Below are 22,524 nucleotides of genomic sequence, written 5' to 3'. Positions count from 1 at the left end.
AGGGAGGTTCTGGGGGGATGTTAGGCCAGAAATAGTGCCCAAATTGGGGTAAATTGCGTCAAAAATAGTGGTTGCATTGTAACTGGTCCTGGGTGGTTCTGGTTTGTCCATTTACCCTGAAATTTTGTCTCATATGAGGGTAGACGTATATTGACCATTTTGTATAAACTAATCTTCCAGGGTGGTTGTGAAGTAAAGTAATGCCACAATCAATGTGCCTAATATGGGCACTTTTATGACAACGAGTGCTTGTGTTGGAACTGGTCCTGAGTGGTTCTGGTTGGTCCATTTACCCTGAAATTGTGTCTCATATGAGGGGAGATGTATATTGACCATTTTGTATAAAATAATCTTCCAGGGATGCTGTGAAGTAAAGTTATGCCACAATCAGTGTACCTAATATGGACACTTTTATGACAACGAGTGCTTGTATTGGAACTGGTCCTGAGCGGTTCTGGTTGGTCCATTTACCCAGAATTTGTGTCTCATTTGCGGGTAGATGTATAATTCACCATTTTGTATAAAATTAGTCTTCCAGGGAGGTTCTGGGGGGATGTTAGGCCAGAAATAGTGCCCAAATTGGGGTAAATTGCGTCAAAAATAGTGGTGGTCTTGGAACTTGTCTTGGGTGGTTCTGGTTGGTCCATTTACCCTGAAATTTTGTCTCATATGAGGGGAGATGTATATTGACCATTCTGTATAAAATGAACTTCCAGGGTGGTTGTGAAGTAAAGTTATGCCACAATCAAGGTGCCTAATATGGGCACTTTTATGACAACGAGTGCTTGTGTTGGAACTGGTCCTGAGTGGTTCTGGTTGGTCCATTTACCCTGAAATTGTGTCTCATATGAGGGGAGATGTATATTGACCATTTTCTATAAAATAATCTTCCAGGGAGGTTCTGGGTGGATGTTAGGCAAGAATAAGTGCCCAAATTGGGGTAAATTGCGTCAAAAATAGTGGTTGTCTTGGAACTGGTCTTGGGTGGTTCTGGTTGGTCCATTTACCCTGAAATTTTGTCTCATATGAGGGTAGACGTATATTGACCATTTTGTATAAAATAATCTTCCAGGGTGGTCGTGAAGTAAATTTATGCCACAATCAATGTACCTAATATGGGCACTTTTATGACAACTAGTGCTTGTATTGGAACTGGTCCTGAGCGGTTCTGGTTGGTCCATTTACCCTGAAATTGTGTCTCATTTGTGGGTAGATGTATAATTCACAATTTTGTGTAAAATTGGTCTTCCAGGGAGGTTCTGGGGGGATGTTAGGCCAGAAATAGTGCCCAAATTGGGGTAAATTGCGTCAAAAATAGTGGTTGCATTGTAACTGGTCCTGGGTGGTTCTGGTTGGTCCATTTACCCTGAAATTTTGTCTCATATGAGGGTAGACGTATATTGACCATTTTGTATAAAATAATCTTCCAGGGTGGTTGTAAAGTAAAGTTATGCCACAATCAATGTGCCTAATATGGGCACTTTTATGACAACGAGTGCTTGTATTGGAACTGGTCCTGGGTGGTTCTGGTTGGTCCATTTACCCAGGAATTGTGTCTTATTTGTGGGTAGATGTATTATTGACAAATTTGTTTAAATTTAGTCTTCCAGGGAGGTTCTGGAGGGATGTTAGGCCAGAAATAGTGCCCAAATTGGGGTAAATTTCGTTAAAAATAGTGGTTGCATTGGAACTGGTCTTGGGTGGTTCTGGTTGGTCCATTTACCCTGAAATTTTGTCTCATATGAGGGGAGATGTATATTGACCATTTTCTATAAAATAATCTTCCAGGGAGGTTCTGGGTGGATATTAGGCAAGAATAAGTGCCCAAATTGGGGTAAATTGCGTCAAAAATAGTGGTTGTCTTGGAACTGGTCTTGGGTGGTTCTGGTTGGTCCATTTACCCTGAAATTTTGTCTCATATGAGGGGAGATGTATATTGACAATTCTGTATAAAATAATCTTCCAGGGTGGTTGTGAAGTAAAGTTATGCCACAAACAGTGTGCCTTATATGGGCAGTTTTATGACAACGAGTGCTTGTATTGGAACTGGTCCTGGGTGGTTCTGGTTGGTCCATTTACCCAGGAATGGTGTCTCATTTGTGGGTAGATGTATAATTCACAATTTTGTATAAAATTGGTCTTCCAGGGAGGTTCTGGGGGGATGTTAGGCCAGAAATAGTGCCCAAATTGGGGTAAATTGCGTCAAAAATAGTGGTGGTCTTGGAACTTGTCTTGGGTGGTTCTGGTTGGTCCATTTACCCTGAAATTTTGTCTCATATGAGGGGAGATGTATATTGACCATTCTGTATAAAATGATCTTCCAGGGTGGTTGTGAAGTAAAGTTATGCCACAATCAATGTGCCTAATATGGGCACTTTTATGACAACGAGTGCTTGTGTTGGAACTGGTCCTGAGTGGTTCTGGTTGGTCCATTTACCCTGAAATTGTGTCTCATATGAGGGGAGATGTATATTGACCATTTTCTATAAAATAATCTTCCAGGGAGGTTCTGGGTGGATGTTAGGCAAGAATAAGTGCCCAAATTGGGGTAAATTGCGTCAAAAATAGTGGTTGTCTTGGAACTGGTCTTGGGTGGTTCTGGTTGGTCCATTTACCCTGAAATTTTGTCTCATATGAGGGTAGACGTATATTGACCATTTTGTATAAAATAATCTTCCAGGGTGGTCGTGAAGTAAAGTTATGCCACAATCAATGTGCCTAATATGGGCACTTTTATGACAACGAGTGCTTGTGTTGGAACTGGTCCTGAGTGGTTCTGGTTGGTCCATTTACCCTGAAATTGTGTCTCATATGAGGGGAGATGTATATTGACCATTTTCTATAAAATAATCTTCCAGGGAGGTTCTGGGTGGATGTTAGGCAAGAATAAGTGCCCAAATTGGGGTAAATTGCGTCAAAAATAGTCGTTGTCTTGGAACTTGTCTTGGGTGGTTCTGGTTGGTCCATTTACCCTGAAATTGTGTCTCATATGAGGGGAGATGTATATTGACCATTTTGTTTAAAATAATCTTCCAGGGATGCTGTGAAGTAAAGTTATGCCACAATCAGTGTACCTAATATGGACACTTTTATGACAACGATTGCTTGTATTGGAACTGGTCCTGAGCGGTTCTGGTTGGTCCATTTACCCAGAATTTGTGTCTCATTTGCGGGTAGATGTATAATTCACCATTTAGTATAAAATTAGTCTTCCAGGGAGGTTCTGGGGGGATGTTAGGCCAGAAATAGTGCCCAAATTGGGGTAAATTGCGTCAAAAATAGTGGTTGTCTTGGAACTTGTCTTGGGTGGTTCTGGTTGGTCCATTTACCCTGAAATTTTGTCTCATATGAGGGGAGATGTATATTGACCATTCTGTATAAAATGATCTTCCAGGGTGGTTGTGAAGTAAAGTTATGCCACAATCAATGTGCCTAATATGGGCACTTTTATGACAACGAGTGCTTGTGTTGGAACTGGTCCTGAGTGGTTCTGGTTGGTCCATTTACCCTGAAATTGTGTCTCATATGAGGGGAGATGTATATTGACCATTTTCTATAAAATAATCTTCCAGGGAGGTTCTGGGTGGATGTTAGGCAAGAATAAGTGCCCAAATTGGGGTAAATTGCGTCAAAAATAGTGGTTGTCTTGGAACTGGTCTTGGGTGGTTCTGGTTGGTCCATTTACCCTGAAATTTTGTCTCATATGAGGGTAGACGTATATTGACCATTTTGTATAAAATAATCTTCCAGGGTGGTCGTGAAGTAAAGTTATGCCACAATCAATGTACCTAATATGGGCACTTTTATGACAACGAGTGCTTGTATTGGAACTGGTCCTGAGCGGTTCTGGTTGGTCCATTTACCCTGAAATTGTGTCTCATTTGTGGGTAGATGTATAGTTCACAATTTTGTGTAAAATTGGTCTTCCAGGGAGGTTCTGGGGGGATGTTAGGCCAGAAATAGTGCCCAAATTGGGGTAAATTGCGTCAAAAATAGTGGTTGCATTGTAACTGGTCATGGGTGGTTCTGGTTGGTCCATTTACCCTGAAATTTTGTCTCATATGAGGGTAGACGTATATTGACCATTTTGTATAAAATAATCTTCCAGGGTGGTTGTTAAGTAAAGTTATGCCACAATCAATGTGCCTAATATGGGCACTTTTATGACAACGAGTGCTTGTATTGGAACTGGTCCTGGGTGGTTCTGGTTGGTCCATTTACCCAGGAATTGTGTCTTATTTGTGGGTAGATGTATTATTGACAAATTTGTTTAAAATTAGTCTTCCAGGGAGGTTCTGGAGGGATGTTAGGCCAGAAATAGTGCCCAAATTGGGGTAAATTTCGTTAAAAATAGTGGTTGCATTGGAACTGGTCTTGGGTGGTTCTGGTTGGTCCATTTACCCTGAAATTTTGTCTCATATGAGGGGAGATGTATATTGACCATTTTCTATCAAATAATCTTCCAGGGAGGTTCTGGGTGGATATTAGGCAAGAATAAGTGCCCAAATTGGGGTAAATTGCGTCAAAAATAGTGGTTGTCTTGGAACTGGTCTTGGGTGGTTCTGGTTGGTCCATTTACCCTGAAATTTTGTCTCATATGAGGGGAGATGTATATTGACAATTCTGTATAAAATAATCTTCCAGGGTGGTTGTGAAGTAAAGTTATGCCACAAACAGTGTGCCTTATATGGGCAGTTTTATGACAACGAGTGCTTGTATTGGAACTGGTCCTGGGTGGTTCTGGTTGGTCCATTTACCCAGGAATGGTGTCTCATTTGTGGGTAGATGTATAATTCACAATTTTGTATAAAATTGGTCTTCCAGGGAGGTTCTGGGGGGATGTTAGGCCAGAAATAGTGCCCAAATTGGGGTAAATTGCGTCAAAAATAGTGGTTGCATTGTAACTGGTCCTGGGTGGTTCTGGTTGGTCCATTTACCCTGAAATTGTGTCTCATATGAGGGGAGATGTATATTGACCATAATGTATAAAATAATCTTCCAGGGTGGTTGTGAAGTAAAGTTATGCCACAATCAATGTGCCTAATATGGGCACTTTTATGACAATGAGTGCTTGTGTTGGAACTGGTCCTGAGTGGTTCTGGTTGGTCCATTTACCCTGAAATTGTGTCTCATATGAGGGGAGATGTATATTGACCATTTTCTATAAAATAATCTTCCAGGGAGGTTCTGGGTGGATGTTAGGCAAGAATAAGTGCCCAAATTGGGGTAAATTGCGTCAAAAATAGTCGTTGTCTTGGAACTGGTCTTGGGTGGTTCTGGTTGGTCCATTTACCCTGAAATTTTGTCTCATATGAGGGTAGACGTATATTGACCATTTTGTATAAAATAATCTTCCGGGGTGGTCGTGAAGTAAAGTTATGCCACAATCAATGTACCTAATATGGGCACTTTTATGACAACGAGTGCTTGTATTGGAACTGGTCCTGAGCGGTTCTGGTTGGTCCATTTACCCGGGAATCGTGTCTGATTTGTGGGTAGATGTATATTTCACAATTTTGTGTAAAATTAGTTTTCCAGGGAGGTTCTGGGGGGATGTTAGGCCAGAAATAGTGCCCAAATTGGTGTAAATTGCGTCAAAAATAGTGGTTGCATTGTAACTGGTCCTGGGTGGTTCTGGTTGGTCCATTTACCCTGAAATTGTGTCTCATATGAGGGGAGATGTATATTGACCATTTTGTATAAAATAATCTTCCAGGGTGGTTGTGAAGTAAAGTTATGCCACAATCAATGTGCCTAATATGGGCACTTTTATGACAACGAGTGCTTGTGTTGGAACTGGTCCTGAGTGGTTCTGGTTGGTCCATTTACCCTGAAATTTTGTCTCATATGAGGGGAGATGTATATTGACCATTTTCTATAAAATAATCTTCCAGGGAGGTTCTGGGTGGATGTTAGGCAAGAAAAAGTGCCCAAATTGGGGTAAATTGCGTCAAAAATAGTGGTGGTCTTGGAACTTGTCTTGGGTGGTTCTGGTTGGTCCATTTACCCTGAAATTTTGTCTCATATGAGGGGAGATGTATATTGACCATTCTGTATAAAATGATCTTCCAGGGTGGTTGTGAAGTAAAGTTATGCCACAATCAATGTGCCTAATATGGGCACTTTTATGACAACGAGTGCTTGTGTTGGAACTGGTCCTGAGTGGTTCTGGTTGGTCCATTTACCCTGAAATTGTGTCTCATATGAGGGGAGATGTATATTGACCATTTTCTATAAAATAATCTTCCAGGGAGGTTCTGGGTGGATGTTAGGCAAGAATAGGTGCCCAAATTGGGGTAAATTGCGTCAAAAATAGTGGTTGTCTTGGAACATGTCTTGGGTGGTTCTGGTTGGTCCATTTACCCTGAAATTGTGTCTCATATGAGGGGAGATGTATATTGACCATAATGTATAAAATAATCTTCCAGGGTGGTTGTGAAGTAAAGTTATGCCACAATCAATGTGCCTAATATGGGCACTTTTATGACAACGAGTGCTTGTGTTGGAACTGGTCCTGAGTGGTTCTGGTTGGTCCATTTACCCTGAAATTGTGTCTCATATGAGGGGAGATGTATATTGACCATTTTCTATAAAATAATCTTCCAGGGAGGTTCTGGGTGGATGTTAGACAAGAATAAGTGCCCAAATTGGGGTAAATTGCGTCAAAAATAGTGGTTGTCTTGGAACTGGTCTTGGGTGGTTCTGGTTGGTCCATTTACCCTGAAATTTTGTCTCATATGAGGGAAGACGTATATTGACCATTTTGTATAAAATAATCTTCCAGGGTGGTCGTGAAGTAAAGTTATGCCACAATCAATGTACCTAATATGGGCACTTTTATGACAACGAGTGCTTGTATTGGAACTGGTCCTGAGCGGTTCTGGTTGGTCCATTTACCCAGGAATCGTGTCTCATTTGTGGGTAGATGTATAATTCACAATTTTGTGTAAAATTGGTCTTCGAGGGAGGTTCTGGGGGGATGTTAGTCCAGAAATAGTGCCCAAATTGGGGTAAATTGCGTCAAAAATAGTGGTTGCATTGTAACTGGTCCTGGGTGGTTCTGGTTGGTCCATTTACCCTGAAATTTTGTCTCATATGAGGGTAGACATATATTGACCATTTTGCATAAACTAATCTTCCAGGGTGGTTGTGAAGTAAAGTTATGCCAAAATCAATGTGCCTAATATGGGCACTTTTATGACAACGAGTGCTTGTGTTGGAACTGGTCCTGAGTGGTTCTGGTTGGTCCATTTACCCTGAAATTGTGTCTCATATGAGGGGAGATGTATATTGACCATTTTCTATAAAATAATCTTCCAGGGAGGTTCTGGGTGGATGTTAGGCAAGAATAAGTGCCCAAATTGGGGTAAATTGCGTCAAAAATAGTGGTTGTCTTGGAACTGGTCTTGGGTGGTTCTGGTTGAACCATTTACCCTGAAATTTTGTCTCATATGAGGGGAGATGTATATTGACCATTTTGTATAAAATGATCTTCCAGGGTGGTTGTGAAGTAAAGTTATGCCACAATCAATGTACCTAATATGGGCACTTTTATGACAACGAGTGCTTGTATTGGAACTGGTCCTGAGCGGTTCTGGTTGGTCCATTTACCCGGGAATTGTGTCTCATTTGTGGGTAGATGTATAATTCACAATTTTGTGTAAAATTGGTCTTCCAGGGAGGTTCTGGTGGGATGTTAGGCCAAAAATAGTGCCCAAATTGGGGTAAATTGCGTCAAAAATAGTGGTTGTCTTGGAACTTGTCTTGGGTGGTTCTGGTTGGTCCATTTACCCTGAAATTTTGTCTCATATGAGGGGAGATGTATATTGACCATAATGTATAAAATAATATTCCAGGGTGGTTGTGAAGTAAAGTTATGCCACAATCAATGTGCCTAATATGGGCACTTTTATGACAACGAGTGCTTGTGTTGGAACTGGTCCTGAGTGGTTCTGGTTGGTCCATTTACCCTGAAATTGTGTCTCATATGAGGGGAGATGTATATTGACCATTTTCTATAAAATAATCTTCCAGGGAGGTTCTGGGTGGATGTTAGGTAAGAATAAGTGCCCAAATTGGGGTAAATTGCGTCAAAAATAGTGGTTGTCTTGGAACTGGTCTTGGGTGGTTCTGGTTGGTCCTTTTACCCTGAAATTTTGTCTCATATGAGGGTAGACGTATATTGACCATTTTGTATAAAATAATCTTCCAGGGTGGTCGTGAAGTAAAGTTATGCCAAAATCAATGTACCTAATATGGGCACTTTTATGACAAAGAGTGCTTGTATTGGAACTGGTCCTGAGCGGTTCTGGTTGGTCCATTTACCCGGGAATTGTGTCTCATTTGTGGGTAGATGTATAATTCACAATTTTGTGTAAAATTGGTCTTCCAGGGAGGTTCTGGGGGGATGTTAGGCCAGAAATAGTGCCCAAATTGGGGTAAATTGCGTCAAAAATAGTGGTTGCATTGTAACTGGTCCTGGGTGGTTCTGGTTGGTCCATTTACCCTGAAATTTTGTCTCATATGAGAATAGACGTATATTGACCATTTTGTATAAACTAATCTTCCAGGGTGGTTGTGAAGTAAAGTTATGCCACAATCAATGTGCCTAATATGGGCACTTTTATGACAACGAGTGCTTGTGTTGGAACTGGTCCTGAGTGGTTCTGGTTGGTCCATTTACCCTGAAATTGTGTCTCATATGAGGGGAGATGTATATTGACCATTTTCTATAAAATAATCTTCCAGGGAGGTTCTGGGTGGATGTTAGGCAAGAATAAGTGCCCAAATTGGGGTAAATTGCGTCAAAAATAGTGGTTGTCTTGGAACTTGTCTTGGGTGGTTCTGGTTGGTCCATTTACCCTGAAATTGTGTTTCATATGAGGGGAGATGTATATTGACCATACTGTATAAAATAATCTTCCAGGGTGGTTGTGAAGTAAAGTTATGCCACAATCAATGTGCCTAATATGGGCACTTTTATGACAACGAGTGCTTGTGTTGGAACTGGTCCTGAGTGGTTCTGGTTGGTCCATTTACCCTGAAATTGTGTCTCATATGAGGGGAGATGTATATTGACCATTTTCTATAAAATAATCTTCCAGGGAGGTTCTGGGTGGATGTTAGGCAAGAATAAGTGCCCAAATTGGGGTAAATTGCGTCAAAAATAGTGGTTGTCTCGGAACTGGTCTTGGGTGGTTCTGGTTGGTCCATTTACCCTGAAATTTTGTCTCATATGAGGGGAGATGTATATTGACAATTCTGTATAAAATAATCTTCCAGGGTGGTTGTGAAGTAAAGTTATGCCACAAACAGTGTGCCTTATATGGGCACTTTTATGACAACGAGTGCTTGTATTGGAACTGGTCCTGGGTGGTTCTGGTTGGTCCATTTACCCAGGAATGGTGTCTCATTTGTGGGTAGATGTATAATTGACAATTTTGTATAAAATTAGTCTTCCAGGGAGGTTCTGGGGGGGATGTTAGGCAAGAAATAGTGCCCAAAATGGGGTAAATTGCGTCAAAAATATGGGTTGTCTTGGAACTTGTCTTGGTTGGTTCTGGTTTGTCCATTTACCCTGAAAATTTGTCTCATATGAGGGTAGATGTATATTGACCATTTTGTATAAAATAATCTTCCAGGGATGCTGTGAAAAAAAGTTATGCCACAATCAGTGTACCTAATATGGACACTTTTATGACAACGAGTGCTTGTATTGGAACTGGTCCTGAGCGGTTCTGGTTGGTCCATTTACCCAGAATTTGTGTCTCATTTGCGGGTAGATGTATAATTCACCATTTTGTATAAAATTAGTCTTCCAGGGAGGTTCTGGGGGGATGTTAGGCCAGAAATAGTGCCCAAATTGGGGTAAATTGCGTCAAAAATAGTGGTTGCATTGTAACTGGTCCTGGGTGGTTCTGGTTGGTCCATTTACCCTGAAATTTTGTCTCATATGAGGGTAGACGTATATTGACGATTTTGAATAAAATAATCTTCCAGGGTGGTTGTGAAGTAAAGTTATGCCACAATCAATGTGCCTAATATGGGCACTTTTATGACAACGAGTGCTTGTGTTGGAACTGGTCCTGAGTGGTTCTGGTTGGTCCATTTACCCTGAAATTGTGTCTCATATGAGGGGAGATGTATATTGACCATTTTATATAAAATAATCTTCCAGGGGGGTTCTGGGTGGATGTTAGGCAAGAATAAGTGCCCAAATTGGGGTAAATTGCGTCAAAAATAGTGGTGGTCTTGGAACTTGTCTTGGGTGGTTCTGGTTGGTCCATTTACCCTGAAATTTTGTCTCATATGAGGGGAGATGTATATTGACCATTCTGTATAAAATGATCTTCCAGGGTGGTTGTGAAGTAAAGTTATGCCACAATCAATGTGCCTAATATGGGCACTTTTATGACAACGAGTGCTTGTGTTGGAACTGGTCCTGAGTGGTTCTGGTTGGTCCATTTACCCTGAAATTGTGTCTCATATGAGGGGAGATGTATATTGACCATTTTCTATAAAATAATCTTCCAGGGAGGTTCTGGGTGGATGTTAGGCAAGAATAAGTGCCCAAATTGGGGTAAATTCCGTCAAAAATAGTGGTTGTCTTGGAACTTGTCTTGGGTGGTTCTGGTTGGTCCATTTACCCTGAAATTGTGTCTCATATGAGGGGAGATGTATATTGACCATACTGTATAAAATAATCTTCCAGGGTGGTTGTGAAGTAAAGTTATGCCACAATCAATGTGCCTAATATGGGCACTTTTATGACAACGAGTGCTTTTGTTGGAACTGGTCCTGGGTGGTTCTGGTTGGTCCATTTACACAGGAATTGTGTCTTATTTGTGGGTAGATGTATTATTGACAAATTTGTTTAAAATTAGTCTTCCAGGGAGGTTCTGGAGGGATGTTAGGCCAGAAATAGTGCCCAAATTGGGGTAAATTTCGTTAAAAATATTGGTTGCATTGGAACTGGTCTTGGGTGGTTCTGGTTGGTCCATTTACCCTGAAATTTTGTCTCATATGAGGGGAGATATATATTGACCATTCTGTATAAAATGATCTTCCAGGGTGGTTGTGAAGTAAAGTTATGCCACAATCAATGTGCCTAATATGGGCACTTTTATGACAACGAGTGCTTGTGTTGGAACTGGTCCTGAGTGGTTCTGGTTGGTCCATTTACCCTGAAATTGTGTCTCATATGAGGGGAGATGTATATTGACCATTTTCTATAAAATAATCTTCCAGGGAGGTTCTGGGTGGATGTTAGGCAAGAATAAGTGCCCAAATTGGGGTAAATTGCGTCAAAAATAGTGGTGGTCTTGGAACTTGTCTTGGGTGGTTCTGGTTGGTCCATTTACCCTGAAATTTTGTCTCATATGAGGGGAGATGTATATTGACCATTTTCTATAAAATAATCTTCCAGGGAGGTTCTGGGTGGATGTTAGGCAAGAATAAGTGCCCAAATTGGGGTAAATTGCGTCAAAAATAGTGGTTGTCTTGGAACTTGTCTTGGGTGGTTCTGGTTGGTCCATTTACCCTGAAATTGTGTCTCATATGAGGGGAGATGTATATTGACCATTATGTATAAAATAATCTTCCAGGGTGGTTGTGAAGTAAAGTTATGCCACAATCAATGTGCCTAATATGGGCACTTTTATGACAACGAGTGCTTGTGTTGGAACTGGTCCTGAGTGGTTCTGGTTGGTCCATTTACTCTGAAATTGTGTCTCATATGAGGGGAGATGTATATTGACCATTTTCTATAAAATAATCTTCCAGGGAGGTTCTGGGTGGATGTTAGGCAAGAATAAGTGCCCAAATTGTGTCTCATTTGTGGGTAGATGTATAATTCACAATTTTGTGTAAAATTGGTCTTCCAGGGAGGTTCTGGGGGGATGTTAGGCCAGAAATAGTGCCCAAATTGGGGTAAATTGCGTCAAAAATAGTGGTTACATTGTAACTGGTCCTGGGTGGTTCTGGTTGGTCCATTTACCCTGAAATTTTGTCTCATATGAGGGTAGACGTATATTGACCATTTTGTATAAAATAATCTTCCAGGGTGGTTGTGAAGTAAAGTTATGCCACAATCAATGTGCCTAATATGGGCACTTTTATGACAACGAGTGCTTGTGTTGGAACTGGTCCTGAGTGGTTCTGGTTGGTCCATTTACCCTGAAATTGTGTCTCATATGAGGGGAGATTTTAGGCAAGAATAAGTGCCCAAATTGGGGTAAATTGCGTCAAAAATAGTGGTGGTCTTGGAACTTGTCTTGGGTGGTTCTGGTTGGTCCAATTACCCTGAAATTTTGTCTCATATGAGGGGAGATGTATATTGACCATTCTGTATAAAATAATCTTCCAGGGTGGTCGTAAAGTAAAGTTATGCCACAATCAATGTACCTAATATGGGCACTTTTATGACAACGAGTGCTTGTATTGGAACTGGTCCTGAGCGGTTCTGGTTGGTCCATTTACCCGGGAATTGTGTCTCATTTGTGGGTAGATGTATAATTCACAATTTTGTGTAAAATTGGTCTTCCAGGGAGGTTCTGGGGGGATGTTAGGCCAGAAATAGTGCCCAAATTGGGGTAAATTGCGTCAAAAATAGTGGTTGCATTGTAACTGGTCCTGGGTGGTTCTGGTTGGTCCATTTACCCTGAAATTTTGTCTCATATGAGGGTAGACGTATATTGACCATTTTGTATAAAATAATCTTCCAGGGTGGTCGTGAAGTAAAGTTATGCCACAATCAATGTACCTAATATGGGCACTTTTATGACAACGAGTGCTTGTATTGGAATTGGTCCTGAGCGGTTCTGGTTGGTCCATTTACCCGGGAATTGTGTCTCATTTGTGGGTAGATGTATAATTCACAATTTTGTGTAAAATTGGTCTTCCAGGGAGGTTCTGGGGGGATGTTAGGCCAGAAATAGTGCCCAAATTGGGGTAAATTGCGTCAAAAATAGTGGTTGCATTGTAACTGGTCCTGGGTGGTTCTGGTTGGTCCATTTCCCTGAAATTTTGTCTCATATGAGGGTAGACGTATATTGACCATTTTGTATAAAATAATCTTCCAGGGTGGTTCTGAAGTAAAGTTATGCCACAATCAATGCACCTAATATGGGCACTTTTATGACAACGAGTGCTTGTATTGGAATTGGTCCTGAGCGGTTCTGGTTGGTCCATTTACCCGGGAATTGTGTCTCATTTGTGGGTAGATGTATAATTCACAATTTTGTGTAAAATTGGTCTTCCAGGGAGGTTCTGGGGGGATGTTAGGCCAGAAATAGTGCCCAAATTGGGGTAAATTGCGTCAAAAATAGTGGTTGCATTGTAACTGGTCCTGGGTGGTTCTGGTTGGTCCATTTCCCTGAAATTTTGTCTCATATGAGGGTAGACGTATATTGACCATTTTGTATAAAATAATCTTCCAGGGTGGTTCTGAAGTAAAGTTATGCCACAATCAATGTGCCTAATATGGGCACTTTTATGACAACGAGTGCTTGTGTTGGAACTGGTCCTGAGTGGTTCTGGTTGGTCCATTTACCCTGAAATTGTGTCTCATATGAGGGGAGATGTATATTGACCATTTTCTATAAAATAATCTTCCAGGGAGGTTCTGGGTGGATGTTAGGCAAGAATAAGTGCCCAAATTGGGGTAAATTGCGTCAAAAATAGTGGTGGTCTTGGAACTTGTTTTGGGTGGTTCTGGTTGGTCCATTTACCCTGAAATTTTGTCTCATATGAGGGGAGATGTATATTGACCATTCTGTATAAAATGATCTTCCAGGGTGGTTGTGAAGTAAAGTTATGCCACAATCAATGTGCCTAATATGGGCACTTTTATGACAACGAGTGCTTGTGGTGGAACTGGTCCTGAGTGGTTCTGGTTGGTCCATTTACCCTGAAATTGTGTCTCATATGAGGGGAGATGTATATTGACCATTTTCTATAAAATAATCTTCCAGGGAGGTTCTGGGTGGATGTTAGGCAAGAATAAGTGCCCAAATTGGGGTAAATTGCGTCAAAAATAGTGGTTGTCTTGGAACTTGTCTTGGGTGGTTCTGGCTAGTCCATTTACCCTGAAATTTTGTCTCATATGAGGGGAGATGTATATTGACCATTCTGTATAAAATGATCTTCCACGGTGGTTGTGAAGTAAAGTTATGCCACAATCAATGTGCCTAATATGGGCACTTTTATGACAACGAGTGCTTGTGTTGGAACTGGTCCTGAGTGGTTCTGGTTGGTCCATTTACCCTGAAATTGTGTCTCATATGAGGGGAGATGTATATTGACCATTTTCTATAAAATAGTCTTCCAGGGAGGTTCTGGGTGGATGTTAGGCAAGAATAAGTGCCCAAATTGGGGTAAATTGCGTCAAAAATAGTGGTTGTCTTGGAACTGGTCTTGGGTGGTTCTGGTTGGTCCATTTACCCTGAAATTTTGTCTCATATGAGGATAGACGTATATTGACCATTTTGTATAAAATAATCTTCCAGGGTGGTCGTGAGGTAAAGTTATGCCACAATCAATGTACCTAATATGGGCACTTTTATGACAACGAGTGCTTGTATTGGAACTGGTCCTGAGCGGTTCTGGTTGGTCCATTTACCCGGGAATTGTGTCTCATTTGTGGGTAGATGTATAATTCACAATTTTGTGTAAAATTGGTCTTCCAGGGAGGTTCTGGGGGGATGTTAGGCCAGAAATAGTGCCCAAATTGGGGTAAATTGCATCAAAAATAGTGGTTGCATTGTAACTGGTCCTGGGTGGTTCTGGTTGGTCCATTTACCCTGAAATTTTGTCTCATATGAGGGTAGACGTATATTGACCATTTTATATAAAATAATCTTCCAGGGTGGTTGTGAAGTAAAGTTATGCCACAATCAATGTGCCTAATATGGGCACTTTTATGACAACGAGTGCTTGTGTTGGAACTGGTCCTGAGTGGTTCTGGTTGGTCCATTTACCCTGAAATTGTGTCTCATATGAGGGGAGATGTATATTGACCATTTTCTATAAAATAATCTTCCAGGGAGGTTCTGGGTGGATGTTAGGCAAGAATAAGTGCCCAAATTGGGGTAAATTGCGTCAAAAATAGTGGTGGTCTTGGAACTTGTCTTGGGTGGTTCTGGTTGGTCCATTTACCCTGAAATTGTGTCTCATATGAGGGGAGATGTATATTGACCATAATGTATAAAATAATCTTCCAGGGTGGTTGTGAAGTAAAGTTATGCCACAATCAATGTGCCTAATATGGGCACTTTTATGACAACGAATGCTTGTGTTGGAACTGGTCCTGAGTGGTTCTGGTTGGTCCATTTACCCGGGAATTGTGTCTCATTTGTGGGGCCAGAAATAGTGCCCAAATTGGGGTAAATTGCGTCAAAAATAGTGGTTGCATTGTAACTGGTCCTGGGTGGTTCTGGTTGGTCCATTTACCCTGAAATTTTGTCTCATATGAGGGTAGACGTATATTGACCATTTTGTATAAAATAATCTTCCAGGGTGGTTGTGAAGTAAAGTTATGCCACAATCAATGTGCCTAATATGGGCACTTTTATGACAAGGAGTGCTTGTGTTGGAACTGGTCCTGAGTGGTTCTGGTTGGTCCATTTACCCTGAAATTGTGTCTCATATGAGGGGAGATATAAATTGACCATTTTCTATAAAATAGTCTTCCAGGGAGGTTCTGGGTGGATGTTAGGCAAGAATAAGTGCCCAAATTGGGGTAAATTGCGTCAAAAATAGTGGTTGTCTTGGAACTGGTCTTGGGTGGTTCTGGTTGGTCCATTTACCCTGAAATTTTGTCTCATGTGAGGGTAGACGTATATTGACCATTTTGTATAAAATAATCTTCCAGGGTGGTCGTGAAGTAAAGTTATGCCACAATCAATGTACCTAATATGGGCACTTTTATGACAACGAGTGCTTGTATTGGAACTGGTCCTGAGCGGTTCTGGTTGGTCCATTTACCCGGGAATTGTGTCTCATTTGTGGGTAGATGTATAATTCACAATTTTGTGTAAAATTGGTCTTCCAGGGAGGTTCTGGGGGGATGTTAGGCCAGAAATAGTGCACAAATTGGGGTAAATTGCGTCAAAAATAGTGGTTGCATTGTAACTGGTCCTGGGTGGTTCTGGTTGGTACATTTACCCTGAAATTTTGTCTCATATGAGGGGAGATGTATATTGACCATTTTCTGTAAAATAATCTTCCAAAGAGGTTCTGGGTGGATGTTAGGCAAGAATAAGTGCCCAAATTGGGGTAAATTGCGTCAAAAATAGTGGTGGTCTTGGAACTTGTCTTGGGTGGTTCTGGTTGGTCCATTTACCCTGAAATTTTGTCTCATATGAGGGTAGACGTATATTGACCATTTTGTATAAAATAATCTTCCAGGGTGGTTGTGAAGTAAAGTTATGCCACAATCAATGTGCCTAATATGGGCACTTTTATGACAACGAGTGCTTGTGTTGGAACTGGTCCTGAGTGGTTCTGGTTGGTCCATTTACCCTGAAATTGTGTCTCATATGAGGGGAGATGTTAGGCAAGAATAAGTGCCCAAATTGGGGTAAATTGCGTCAAAAATAGTGGTGGTCTTGGAACTTGTCTTGGGTGGTTCTGGTTGGTCCATTTACCCTGAAATTTTGTCTCATATGAGGGGAGATGTATATTGACCATTCTGTATAAAATAATCTTCCAGGGTGGTCGTGAAGTAAAGTTATGCCACAATCAATGTACCTAATATGGGCACTTTTATGACAACGAGTGCTTGTATTGGAACTGGTCCTGAGCGGTTCTGGTTTGTCCATTTACCCGGGAATTGTGTCTCATTTGTGGGTAAATGTATAATTCACAATTTTGTGTAAAATTGGTCTTCCAGGGAGGTTCTGGGGGGATGTTAGGCCAGAAATAGTGCCCAAATTGGGGTAAATTGCGTCAAAAATAGTGGTTGCATTGTAACTGGTCCTGGGTGGTTCTGGTTGGTCCATTTACCCTGAAATTTTGTCTCATATGAGGGTAGACGTATATTGACCATTTTGTATAAAATAATCTTCCAGGGTGGTTGTGAAGTAAAGTTATGCCACAATCAATGTGCCTAATTTGGGCACTTTTATGACAACGAGTGCTTGTGTTGGAACTGGTCCTGAGTGGTTCTGGTTGGTCCATTTACCCTGAAATTGTGTCTCATATGAGGGGAGATGTATATTGACCATTTTCTATAAAATAATCTTCCAGGGAGGTTCTGGGTGGATGTTAGGCAAGAATAAGTGCCCAAATTGGGGTAAATTAGGTCAAAAATAGTGGTTGTCTTGGAACTTGTCTTGGGTGGTTCTGGTTGGTCCATTTACCCTGAAATTGTGTCTCATATGAGGGGAGATGTATTTTGACCATAATGTATAAAATAATCTTCCAGGGTGGTTGTGAAGTAAAGTTATGCCACAATCAATGTGCCTAATATGGGCACTTTTATGACAACGAGTGCTTGTATTGGAACTGGTCCTGAGTGGTTCTGGTTGGTCCATTTACCCTGAAATTGTGTCTCATATGAGGGGAGATGTATATTGACCATTTTCTATAAAATAATCTTCCAGGGAGGTTCTGGGTGGATGTTAGGCAAGAATAAGTGCCCAAATTGTGTCTCATTTGTGGGTAGATGTATAATTCACAATTTTGTGTAAAATTGGTCTTCCAGGGAGGTTCTGGGGGGATGTTAGGCCAGAAATAGTGCCCAAATTGGGGTAAATTGCGTCAAAAATAGTGGTTGCATTGTAACTGGTCCTGGGTGGTTCTGGTTGGTCCATTTACCCTGAAATTTTGTCTCATATGAGGGTAGACGTATATTGACCATTTTGTATAAAATAATCTTCCAGGGTGGTCGTGAAGTAAAGTTATGCCACAATCAATGCACCTAATATGGGCACTTTTATGACAACGAGTGCTTGTATTGGAATTGGTCCTGAGCGGTTCTGGTTGGTCCATTTACCGGGGAATTGTGTCTCATTTGTGGGTAGATGTATAATTCACAATTTTGTGTAAAATTGGTCTTCCAGGGAGGTTCTGGGGGGATGTTAGGCCAGAAATAGTGCCCAAATTGGGGTAAATTGCGTCAAAAATAGTGGTTGCATTGTAACTGGTCCTGGGTGGTTCTGGTTGGTCCATTTCCCTGAAATTTTTTTCTCATATGAGGGTAGACGTATATTGACCATTTTGTATAAAATAATCTTCCAGGGTGGTTGTGAAGTAAAGTTATGCCACAATCAATGTGCCTAATATGGGCACTTTTATGACAACGAGTGCTTGTGTTGGAACTGGTCCTGAGTGGTTCTGGTTGGTCCATTTACCCTGAAATTGTGTCTCATATGAGGGGAGATGTATATTGACCATTTTCTATAAAATAATCTTCCAGGGAGGTTCTGGGTGGATGTTAGGCAAGAATAAGTGCCCAAATTGGGGTAAATTGCGTCAAAAATAGTGGTGGTCTTGGAACTTGTTTTGGGTGGTTCTGGTTGGTCCATTTACCCTGAAATTTTGTCTCATATGAGGGGAGATGTATATTGACCATTCTGTATAAAATGATCTTCCAGGGTGGTTGTGAAGTAAAGTTATGCCACAATCAATGTGCCTAATATGGGCACTTTTATGACAACGAGTGCTTGTGGTGGAACTGGTCCTGAGTGGTTCTGGTTGGTCCATTTACCCTGAAATTGTGTCTCATATGAGGGGAGATGTATATTGACCATTTTCTATAAAATAATCTTCCAGGGAGGTTCTGGGTGGATGTTAGGCAAGAATAAGTGCCCAAATTGGGGTAAATTGCGTCAAAAATAGTGGTTGTCTTGGAACTTGTCTTGGGTGGTTCTGGCTAGTCCATTTACCCTGAAATTTTGTCTCATATGAGGGGAGATGTATATTGACCATTCTGTATAAAATGATCTTCCACGGTGGTTGTGAAGTAAAGTTATGCCACAATCAATGTGCCTAATATGGGCACTTTTATGACAACGAGTGCTTGTGTTGGAACTGGTCCTGAGTGGTTCTGGTTGGTCCATTTACCCTGAAATTGTGTCTCATATGAGGGGAGATGTGTATTGACCATTTTCTATAAAATAGTCTTCCAGGGAGGTTCTGGGTGGATGTTAGGCAAGAATAAGTGCCCAAATTGGGGTAAATTGCGTCAAAAATAGTGGTTGTCTTGGAACTGGTCTTGGGTGGTTCTGGTTGGTCCATTTACCCTGAAATTTTGTCTCATATGAGGGTAGACGTATATTGACCATTTTGTATAAAATAATCTTCCAGGGTGGTCGTGAAGTAACGTTATGCCACAATCAATGTACCTAATATGGGCACTTTTATGACAACGAGTGCTTGTATTGGAACTGGTCCTGAGCGGTTCTGGTTGGTCCATTTACCCGGGAATTGTGTCTCATTTGTGGGTAGATGTATAATTCACAATTTTGTGTAAAATTGGTCTTCCAGGGAGGTTCTGGGGGGATGTTAGGCCAGAAATAGTGCCCAAATTGGGGTAAATTGCGTCAAAAATAGTGGTTGCATTGTAACTGGTCCTGGGTGGTTCTGGTTGGTCCATTTACCCTGAAATTTTGTCTCATATGAGGGTAGACGTATATTGACCATTTTATGTAAAATAATCTTCCAGGGTGGTTGTGAAGTAAAAATATGCCACAATCAATGTGCCTAATATGGGCACTTTTATGACAACGAGTGCTTGTGTTGGAACTGGTCCTGAGTGGTTCTGGTTGGTCCATTTACCCTGAAATTGTGTCTCATATGAGGGGAGATGTATATTGACCATTTTCTATAAAATAATCTTCCAGGGAGGTTCTGGGTGGAAGTTAGGCAAGAATAAGTGCCCAAATTGGGGTAAATTGCGTCAAAAATAGTGGTTGTCTTGGAACTGGTCTTGGGTGGTTCTGGTTGGTCCATTTACCCTGAAATTTTGTCTCCTATGAGGGTAGACGTATATTGACCATTTTGTATAAAATAATCTTCCAGGGAGGTTCTGGGTGGATGTTAGGCAAGAATAAGTGCCCAAATTGGGGTAAATTGCGTCAAAAATAGTGGTGGTCTTGGAACTTGTCTTGGGTGGTTCTGGTTGGTCCATTTACCCTGAAATTGTGTCTCATATGAGGGGAGATGTATATTGACCATAATGTATAAAATAATCTTCCAGGGTGGTTGTGAAGTAAAGTTATGCCACAATCAATGTGCCTAATATGGGCACTTTTATGACAACGAGTGCTTGTGTTGGAACTGGTCCTGAGTGGTTCTGGTTGGTCCATTTACCCTGAAATTGTGTCTCATATGAGGGGAGATGTTAGGCAAGAATAAGTGCCCAAATTGGGGTAAATTGCGTCAAAAATAGTGGTGGTCTTGGAACTTGTCTTGGGTGGTTCTGGTTGGTCCATTTACCCTGAAATTTTGTCTCATATGAGGGGAGATGTATATTGACCATAATGTATATATATATATATATATATATATATATATATATATATATATATATATATATATATATATATATATACAGACGCTCCCCTACTTACGAACATTCGAGTTACGAACAACGGTACATACGAACATGTCTGCAAATTGCGTTTATGTCGAAAAATGTTCGTGAGTTCGATTTTGTATTGCGCGCCTTTTTCCGAGTAGTGCTTCTTTCCGCCGCTAACGCCTGGCGCTGTGAGAGCTCAGCTCACCCAGCATCCACCTTCCTCTGCCCAGTTCGTTGCAGTGCGGAAGTGCGTGAACGTATCTCCAGTGCGCAAAGAACCTTTTTCATTTTTATCATTAAATATCTCGTGCATCCTTTATTCAATATGGTTGGTGAAAAGCGAAAGGCTTCTATTGAGGGAGGTGCAAGGAAGAGGCAAGCCATTTCATTTGAAATGAGTGGCAATAATAAAGAAGCTTGATGCGCGTGAGAAAGTGGTGAGCGTTGCATGGGAATACAACTTGAATCGTTCGACCGTCAGTACCATTTATAAACATAAAGATCGAGCAGCAGGACCCAAATATTGAACGTTGCACAAAGTTTGCAAATCAATTGAATGATGCCATACAGTGCTGCCGCCTGTCGCGGCCTGCAAATCCAACAAAACCACCCAGAGCTGCCACCCAGCAACGTGGCGCCCTACGTTTTTCATCCAGCCGGATATATTCGCACTGCCCCACACCTCCGGCTACTCCCTGGATAAACTAATCTGTGTTCCAGTGGCAGCTCTAGCGCTGCTGAGGGTAATCGTCAGGCGCCTGAGGTGACCTAACAACAACAACAACCGCATCATTAATGATGAAAAAAAGAAAACTGCAATCGTCATTAGATAGCTTCTTTCGGCCAGTTTCTATAAATCTCTCTCTCTAATGTATGTATACAGTACTGTATGTATTCTCTCCATTTTATTAAATGTTTTTTTCAGTACAAACCAGTGTGTGTTACTTATACAAGCCTTAAACATACAAATGCACGTATATAAACCTTCAATATACTTATATAGGCCTTAAACATAAATTATAATACAAAATATAGCACTGAGCAACTTACGAACAAATTCAACTTATGAACAATCGCTCGGAACCTAACTCGTTCGTAAGTAGGGGAGCGTCTGTATATATATATATATATATATATATATATATATATATATATATATATATATATATATATATGTTGTAACTTGTCTATCACTTGAGATTGTTTATTGTCTATAAGGGGCACATAAAAGTCTTAAATTTTCTCCAAAATAGACAGTGTGCCTTATAATCCAGTGCGCTTTATATATGCACCAATACTAAAATCACGATAAAATAAAATAAATCAGTCGATAGGGTATACCATCCTACCATCCTCTACAGCTCTCACAACTACGGCAAGCAGCCCCGGACTCTACTATTTTCCCATAGAAAAAGTACTGCGCAGTGACTGCTGGGATATATAGTTATTTTGTCAATACACCCAATGGATTGTGGCCTGGCGATCGGTATCAACACAGCTTTACGAAGCATGGACGCTAGCTACTAGCTAGCTACTATTTGCGAATGGATTGTGGCCTGGTGATCGCTTTACGAAGCAACTTTGATGGATTTGTGGGTGATGATGGCATGAGTACATTGTAAAATGGCTAAATAAAGTACAACCGAACTCAGTTTTGCTTCCGTTGCCTTTTTAAAAACGTGTTTTTAGCGTGTGGGTGTAGCATGTGTTTAAGCTGGTGTATGTTTTGCCATGCCTGGCTGCGTCTATAAAAACGGTGCGTCCTTTGTGTGTGTAAAATACAGAAATAGCACTCGTTATTGACACTGCGGCTAAAAATATGATGCGCTGTATAGTCGTGAAAATACTGTATATATATATATATATATATATATATATATATATATATATATATATATATATACATATATATGGATGTATGGATGTATGGATGTATGGATGGATACTGTATATATATATATATATATATATATATATATATGTTAAATACACATACTTATGCC

This window comes from Stigmatopora argus, chromosome 5, assembly GCF_051989625.1.
Source record: "Stigmatopora argus isolate UIUO_Sarg chromosome 5, RoL_Sarg_1.0, whole genome shotgun sequence".
NCBI classification, from domain to species: Eukaryota; Metazoa; Chordata; class Actinopteri; order Syngnathiformes; family Syngnathidae; genus Stigmatopora; species Stigmatopora argus.
This window is presented reverse-complemented; position numbering follows the sequence as displayed.